This window comes from Orycteropus afer, unplaced genomic scaffold, assembly GCF_000298275.1.
Source record: "Orycteropus afer afer isolate SDZICR_OR568_19922 unplaced genomic scaffold, OryAfe1.0 scaffold00444, whole genome shotgun sequence".
In the NCBI taxonomy this organism is placed as follows: domain Eukaryota; kingdom Metazoa; phylum Chordata; class Mammalia; order Tubulidentata; family Orycteropodidae; genus Orycteropus; species Orycteropus afer.
Window position 1 is genome coordinate 276,722 of NW_006922031.1, and position 9,374 is coordinate 286,095.

Below are 9,374 nucleotides of genomic sequence, written 5' to 3' on the forward strand. Positions count from 1 at the left end.
AGCTTAGTGCCTAAGGCACTTGACTGCTAACCAGAAGGCTGGTGGTTCAAACCCACCAGCCACTCCTCAGAAGGAAGATGGGGCAATCTACTTCCGTAGCGATACTGCCTCGGAAACCCAAGGAGGGGTCACTATGAGTCGGATCTGACTTGATGGCAAATAACAACAACCAAGCCATGGGATTTTTAGTTGCCTCATATGCATATGAAAGCTAAGGAAAATGGGAGAAGAATTTTCCTTTGAATAATGGTCTTGGTGATGAACAATAAATATTCCATGAACTGCCAAAATAATGAAATAAAATTATCTTGGAATAAGAAAAGTCAGAATACTCTTTAGAATGAGGATGATGAGATCTCCTTTCACATTTTGGACATATTTTCAGGAAGTACCAGTCCCTAAAGAAAAACATCATGTTTTGTAAATTAGAGGGTCATTGAAAAAGAAGAACCTCAAGGAAATGGTTGAGACAGTAGCTTCAGATTGCTTCAAGCATAGAAATGATAGTGAGGATAGTGCAAGATCTGACACTGTTTTGTTCTGTTGTTTATAGGGTTCCTATGAGCTGGAACCGACCCTACAACAATAACAGCAACAACAAACTAGACTGTATAGGAAACTATTTCAACTCAACAAAAAATTAAAAAAAAAAAAAAACTAGTTAAAAACTACACAAAAGTTTTGATTTCTATTTTGCCAAAGATCTATAAATGGTCAGTAAGCACATGAGTACAAAATTAACATATTTATTTAGTCATTAAGTAAATACAACCCAAAACTAACATGAAGCATCAATTCACATTTACTAGAATGGTTGTAATAAAAATAAAAGATTAACAATAAAAACTGCTGATGAGAGAAATGCAAAACAAAAATAAGAGATTCCACTTTAAAAAGACAGATAAGAACAAGTGTTGATGAGAATGTAAAGAAATTGGAATCCTACGCTACTGGTGGAAATGGAAAATAGTACAGAACTTTAGAAAATAGGCTAACAGTTTCTCAAATGACTAAGCACAGAGTTAGTGTTTGACTTGACAATCCCACTCCTGTGTCTATATCTAAGAGAAATGAAAATATATGTTCAATGAAAACATGTAAATGAATGTTCATATTAGCACTATTCATAGTAGCCAAAAAGTGGAAACACCCCAGATGTCCATTAGCTAATGAATGGATAAACAAAATGTGATATAGTCATAAATGGAATTTTTTCAGTTATAAAAAAATAATGTACTAATACATCCTACTACATGGATTATAATAATACATTGTATGAAGAAAAATAAAATAATCACAAAATTCCACCTACTCTATGATTTCATTTAAACGAAATGACCAGAATAGACAAATTCATGGAGATAGAAAGATTGGGCAAATTCTTGAAAACAGAAAGGTGCCAGGGGCTTTGGGTTGGGGAATACAGATGGGACATGAACATGTTCTGAAATCATCTAGTGATAATGATTGCACAGCCTTGTGAATATACCAAAAACCACTGAACTGCTGACTCTCAAAGGGTGAATTTTATGGAAAATGAATTTTATTTCAATAAAATAAATAAAATGAATTGAGGGATATTCCTCAAAACAAGTCTTTGGAACTCTTAAAAAAAATAATTTCATGCATTGTAAAAAGAAAAATGTGAGGGTCATATTAACAGTGGTGTAATAATTTGGAAAACAAAGCAAACAAACAAAAAAAGAAAACAAACAAAAAAACCTGACTGTTGAGTCAGATTCAACTCATAGAGACCCCCTCCTTGGCTTTCTGAGGTGGTATCACTATGCAAGTAATCAACGTCACTGATTGTTGTTTCAATGCTATTGGTAAGGTTTTCACTGACCAATTCTTTGAGACATAGATGACCCTTTCCTTCTTCTGAGGCTGTCTTAGTCTAGAAGCTCTGCTGAAACCTGTCGACCACGGGTGACCCTGCTGGTGTTTGAAATGCTGGTGATATAGCCTCTAGCCTCATAGCAACATGCAAGCCACCACAGTACAACTGATTGACAGTTGAGTGGTGGATGTCACTAGACTGTATAGGGAACTATTATACTGATTATACATGTAGAAAATGTTTAATTGGTGAATGTTATAATGTTTTGTTGTGTATCTTTTCATTATAATTTTAAAAATATAAAAGTCTATGGGGTAGGCCTAGATCAAAGGAGACTAAAGAGAGATGATGAATGCAAAGTAGTATCCCAAATCAGATCTTGGATTGAAGAAACATTATTGGGATAATTGGAAAATTTTGAATATTGACAGTATGTTATATAACATAATGGTTCAATTTTTAATATATATAGTGTTGTTGTTGTTAGGTGCCTTGGAGCCAGCTCCAACTCATAGTGACACTATGTACAACAGAACAAAATACTACCCAGTCTTGCACCATCTGCACAGTCTTTGCTATTCTCCAGCTCATTGTTTCAGCCAGTATGCCAATTTATCTTATTGAGGGTCTTCCCCTTCTTCACTGTCCCTCTACTTTACCAATTATGATGTCCTTCTCCAGGTACTGGTCCCTTCTGACAACCAAAGGACATGAGATGAAGATTGGCCATTCTTGTTTCTGAGAATCATTCTGGCTGCACTTCCTCAGGATAGATTTGTTCATTCTTCTAGCATTTTATAGTATTTTCAGTATTGTTCACCAACACCACAATAAAAATGCATCAGTTCTTCTTCAGTATTCCATATTCATGGTCTTGCTTTCAAGTGTGTATAACACACTTTCCTGATTTTAAACCACACAGTATCTACTTTTTCTGTTTGAATGATTGCCTCTTGGTCTATGTCTTTATGAGCATAAATAAGTGTTGTGGAATTTCCATCCTTCACAATGTAATTCATAATTTGTTATGATGCACACAGTCGAATAGCTTTGCATAGTCAATAAAACACAGGTAAACATCTTTCTAGTATTCTTTGCTTTCAGCCAATATCCATTGGACATCAGCAATAATAGCCCTCATTCCACACTCTTCTAAATCCTTGAATTTCTGGCAGTTCCCTTTCTGTGTACTGCTGCAATCCTTTTTGCATTATCTTCAGCAAAATTTTACTTGTATTGATATTAATAATATTGTTTGATAATTTCCACATTACGTTGTATTGCCTTTCCTTGTAATAGGCACAAATATGGTTCTCTTCCAGTTGGTTGGGCAGACAGCTATCTTCCAAATTTCTTGGCAGAAATAAATGAACATCTCAAGTGCTGCATTCATTTGTTGAACCATCTCAATGCTCAATTCCTGTAGCCTTGTTTTTTTTTTTTTTTTTGTCAGTTCCTTCAGTGCAGCTTGGATTTCTTCTTTCAGTGCCATAAACAACAACAACAAAAACCTCATTGCTGTCGAGTGGAATCTGACTCATAACAACCCCTCCTTGGGTTTCTGAGGCAGTATCTCTACGGAAGTAGATTGCCCAATCTTCTGCACTATAGTCGTTGATTATATGCTACCTCCTGAAATGGCTGAAAATTAAGCAGTTCTGTTTGATACAGTGACTCTCTATAATCCTTCCATCTTCTTTTGATGTTTGCTGTATCATTCGATATTTTGCTCATAAAATCCTTCAGTATTGCAACTAGAAACTTGAAATATTTTCTTCAGTTCTTTAATCTTGGATTATTTTCCCATAATTCCAGGTCTTTGCACATTTCATTATAATAAACTTTACTTTGTCTTTTCAAGCTGCCTTTTGGAATCTTCTGTTCAGCTCTTTTATTTCATTATTTCCTCCATTTGCTTTAGCTACTTCGCATTAAAGAACAAGCTTCAGAGTGTCCTCTAACATCCATTTCGGTCTTTCTTCCTTTCCTCTCTTTTTAATGACCTTTCGGTTTCTTGATGTATGATGTTCTTGATGTCATCCATAACTTATTTGGCCTTCAGTAACTGGTGCCCAAATCTAAACTTCAGATGGTCTCTGAATTTAGGTCGGATCAAATCAAGGTTATATTTTGTTTCTTGCGGACTTGTTTTAATTTTCTTAAGCTTCAATATGAACTTGCATATGAGCAATTGATTTTCTATTCCACAGTCAGCTCCTGCCATCATTCTGACTGATGATATTGAGCTTCTCATTGACTTTTATCACCAAAACAACAACAGCAGCAACAGCAACAAAAAAAAGAAAAAAAAAAATATTGGTGTGGAGTTGGATTCAATTCATAGCAACCCCTCCTTGGGTTTGTGCAGCAGCATCACTATGGAAGTAGATTGCCCAGTCTTACTTCCAAAGAGTAAGTTTGAACCTCCAGCCTTCAAGTTAGCAGTCAAATGCCTTAGGTACTATACCACCAGAGGTCCAAGACTATTTATTAGATGCAGTCAATTTGATTCTTACATATTCCACCTGGTTAAGTCTATGTGTATAGTCACCATTTATGTTGTTGAAAAATATATCTAATATATAGTTTTACTGAACTGTTATCACTAAGTGTTATTTATATCTCCATTTTATGAAACTTATTATTTCTTTTTGACCTAGTGTATTATTCATTTTTGTTAATGTTGCATGAGTGTTTGAGAAGAAAGTATATTGTATATTATCAGCGTTTAGTATTCTATATATATTTACCAGATCTAATTGATTATGATTATTGATTATGGCTATTAGGCATTTTATATCCCTAATTATTTTTTGTCCACTCCTTTCCTGTAATAAGATATGTAATATGTAAATATTTTTTTTCCCATTCTGTTGGTTGTTGGTTGCCTTTTCACTTTGACACATATTTTTTAAAAAAAAATTTAGTGAAAATTCTATTTATTGATTTTTTTTTTGCTTATTTTCAGTGCCACATCTAAGAATTATTTGCCAAATACAAGGTTATGAAAATTTACCCCCACATTTTTTTTGTTTTAAAATTTTTTTATAATATTACAGTTTAACTATTACATTTAGGTTTTTGATCTATTTTGAATTAATTATTTTATGTGGTGTAAGGAAATTGTCTAATTTAATCTTTTGCAATTTTTGAGCCCATCGTCACAACCACTGTGTCATTCCATCTTGTTGAAGTTCTTCCCCTTTTTTTGCTGACCCTCTACTTTACCAAGCAAGATATCCTTCTCCAGGGAATAGTCCCTTCTGACAACATGACCCAAGTAGGTGAGATGAATTCTGGCCATTCTCACTTCCAAGGAGTATTCTGGCTGTATTTCTTCCAAGACAGACTTGTTTCATTTTTTAACAGTCCATGGCATATTCAATATTCTTCACCTACCACAATTCAAATGCATTTAAAACAATGTAAATGCTGGGTAAATAAGATTTAAGCTTCCTCTTAGTTTTTGAGGGTTCTTCTTCTCCTTCTCCTTCTTCTTCTATCTGAGTTGGTTAAATCTGTGAATGTAGAACCCATGGGTGTGGAGAGCCAACTGTATTGATGGAAGCTGCTATAAAGTAAACTAACAAAAACCAAACCAAACTCATTGCCTTCGAGTAGGATCTGACTAGGGAAATAGATTGCCCAACCTTCCTTCCAAGGAGTGGCTGGTGGGTTTGAACTGCTAGTCTTCTGGTTAGCAGTAAAATGTCTTAGGCACTCCGCCACCAGAGCTCCTAGAAACTGAACTACACACACACAAAAGAACTTCCCCTAGAGCCATGAACTGAATTCAGACTTCTAGACTCCTGAACTGTGGGAAAATAAATTTCCATTTTTAAAGGACACCTACTTGTGGTATTTTCTGTACATTAACACTGGATGACTAAGATAATAAGTTATTTCATAGATTAATTATTTCCATAGATAAGGACTCTTATATATTCCCTCTCTGAAAGTAGGAACATTTTATCCTCAGAGAATAACATGTTAGAAAGGCTTCTTTGACTAATCTTACAGGCAGGAGAGCAACTTTCTATTTTGGGTTATTTTCATGATTTCTTTCTATGTTCTTAGAACATTCTACTTTATAAATTGTTAAAAAAATTATAATAATTTTAAAATGTAACATCTGAATAGAACATGAATCATGTAGGGCCTTTTTTCCTGACTTCAAAATTTAATACCATTGCAGACAAATAAGGCATGTGCTTCCCTAAATTAAAAAAAACAAAACAAACAAACAAAAAAACTACCACTATCTTGAGAAGCCCTGGTGGTATAGTGGGTAAGGCATTTTGTTGCTAATAAGAAGGTCAGTGGTTCTAATCGATCAGCTGCTCTGTGGGAGGAAGACAAAGCAATTTACTTCCATAAAGACGTACAGCCTTGGAAACTCAATGGGGTCACTATGAGTCAGAATTGACTCGATGACAGTGGGTTTGGATTTTTGGTTTATTTACCCAAAATACATATGTAAATAGTGTTAGATTTCTGGAAAAAATAGCTGTCTTAATTGTCTTAACTTCAAAAAAGGAAATGTAACACAGGACAAGACTTTTTTTTCTTTTTTAATGGAGGATCATTAAAGAAATATCACTACATATGAAAGCTAATTTTTTTTCCCATAAACTTCATAAAAGTTGATTTCATATATGGGAAAATCAAAATTGCCATGATGACTTCTCAAGGGGAATTATTCAGGGTTCAGGAACACAGATAGAATTCTAAAAGTTAATAATATGGGTTGAGTCTTTAAAATTACAAAGAAATGAAATGTGAAGACTCCTTGAAATGATGTTTTCACAGTCACCTTAGTGATGTGACTCAGAGCATGCATTAAAATTATTTGAAATAAAATGCCATTTGATAAGCAGAGTGACAATGATATAGGTAAGAGTACTTTACAGGAATGAATTTCCCCACAATACATATATTGAAATTATCTTAGGTCACCTCCTACTTTTTTCAATAGATCTAGGCCCTTCATCTGTCAAAGCCAGATGTGAGGCCTTCTGAAACAACACACCTGTGATTCTACATAGTTTATAATTTAAGGATTTTTTCCAAAGAAAATAACAATTAGTCATCCATCAAATGAATTGGGTAAGAGATATTCTTTATAATCAGTTCCTGAGTAAAACATTTTTTCTCAGAAATCTGACATTTATAGGTATGAAAAAATCTGCTAAGGGGAGTATTTTGGTTCTCTAAAAAAAAAGAAAAATTCACTGCCATGGAGTCAACTCTGACTCATAGTGACCCCTCCTTGGGTTTCCCAGGTGGTATATCTACACAAGTAGATTGCCCAGTCTTCCTTCCCAGGAGTGGCTGGTGGATGTGAACCGCCAGCTTTCTGGTTAGTTGTCAAATGCCTTAGGCACTATGCCAGTAGAGCTCCTCTAGTACTGCCATAAAGAGTGCTGGCGGTTCAAACCCACAGCTACTCCTCGGAAGGAAGGTTGGGCAATCTACTTCCATAGTGATACTGCCTTAGAAACCCAAGAAGGGGTTGCTATGAGTTGGGTCTGACTCAACGGCACATAACAACAACAACATGCAAAATCTTATGTGCTTATGATTGCTTAGTATATAGTAAGTGCTATATACATTCTCTACATACTATTCCAAGAAGCTATAGTTTTGGACTAATGACTGACATGCACTAATGGTTGACTAATCTTGAATCAGGAGTTGATGTTCATATTTTAATTCATATTGACTTCTATTTGTTAAGTAAAATGCTATAACTATTCCCAATTTAAAACTATAAGTATTTTAATTGTGAAACAATTTGCTTTGAATACTTAATATTTATTTACTACTCATAATGCATAAGGGGAATGGAAGAAGAATTGATGCTTTTGAAGTATATTTGGCAAAGAATATTCAATATACCATGGGTGCCAGAGAATGAATAAATCTGTCTTGGAAGAAGTACACTAAGAATGCTCCTTAGAAAGGAGCATTGCAAGACTTTGTCTCACATGATTTGGACATATATTGTCAGGAGGGACCAGTCCCTGGAGAAGGACATCATGTTTGACAAAGTAAAGAGTCAGCAAAAAGAGAAGAAACTTCAATGGAGATGGATTGACACAATGGATGCAATAACGGGCTCAAACATAGCAGCAATTTTAAGGAAGGTGCAGGACCAGGCATTATTTTCCTTCTTTTGTACATAGGGTCATAAGTGACTCAATGGCACCTAACAATCAAAAAATATCTCATGGTAGATACTATGACACTATGCCCATATTCATTATCTCCTCAAACTTTTTCATTCACTGACTTTTAGTAACCTGTACAATTTATTACTGTTTGATTAACAGTGACTTTACATTTTCTTTATTCCTCCTGAATTTATTAATATGAATTCTTCTGTGAGGGAATCTAACTCTTCTTGGTTAATTTATTTATTCAATGATATATCAGTATGGACTGTTGGATATCAATTTTATACTTTGTGTCATAATTCAATACTACAATTATTTATTTTGTTTCCCAAATTGTCCCAGATTTAGCCACTGGACATTCCTTCAATTTGGCTCTTGTATCTTGACATGACTCATCTCTTCCCAAAAATTTTGTTTTTTTCCAGCACCACAATATATTTCAGATGAATCTTGCATTTTCTCTGTCCAAACCGTGAAATTATAATTTTCTCTGGTGAGTTCTTTTTTTGTTGTTTGTTTAATTGGAGAATGGACTTTAGAAACCATGTTGCTGCTTATAGTTCCCATATATATATATACATGTATATATTTATGTATTTCCTAACTCAGGAATAAAGCATAGCTTTTCTTTCTTCCTATTTTTCTTTCTTTCACTCCTTCCTATCTATCTTCATTACTATGAATTCACACTGAATTTTCCAATTCTAATTTAAGTTTAATACTACAAAGTTCATTTTAGCCTCCCACCCTTCTTTTTAGTAACTTCTTTCTTTGATGATAAGAAACATGGACCTCTCATGAGCTACAATATCTTTACTCATTTGATAGATTTCAATCAATATAGCTATTGCTCACTCACACTTCTGGAGAAACTGTTATTAACCAATGGATAATTATTTTTATCTAGATCCTTATAAGGAGCTCTTTTGGTGTAGTCCCTAGGGCATTTGATTGTTAACCAGAAGGTTGATGGTTCAAACCCACCAGCCACTCCACTGAAGGAAGACTGGGCAGTATACTTCTGTAAAGATTTACCACCTCAGAAACCCAAAGGCAGTTGTTATGAGTTGGAATTGACTCAATGGCAGTGAGGTGTTTTTTTTTTTTTTTTAAATAATAATTATTCCAAATTCTATGTATCTTCCAAAGTTACTTAGGTTAGTTCCCTTATGGTATTTTAATTTTGTATACTTTTGATTTTTCCTTCTTCTTCTTGATCAAGTTAGTTAATGTTTTAGCTTCGTGGTTCATTTTCTCAAAATATCATGATTTTAATTTACCAATTAGAAGTACTATTTTTTTTTAATTCTGTACGTCATTAATTTGTTTTTTTAACTTCATTGTGTCTCTACCCTGTG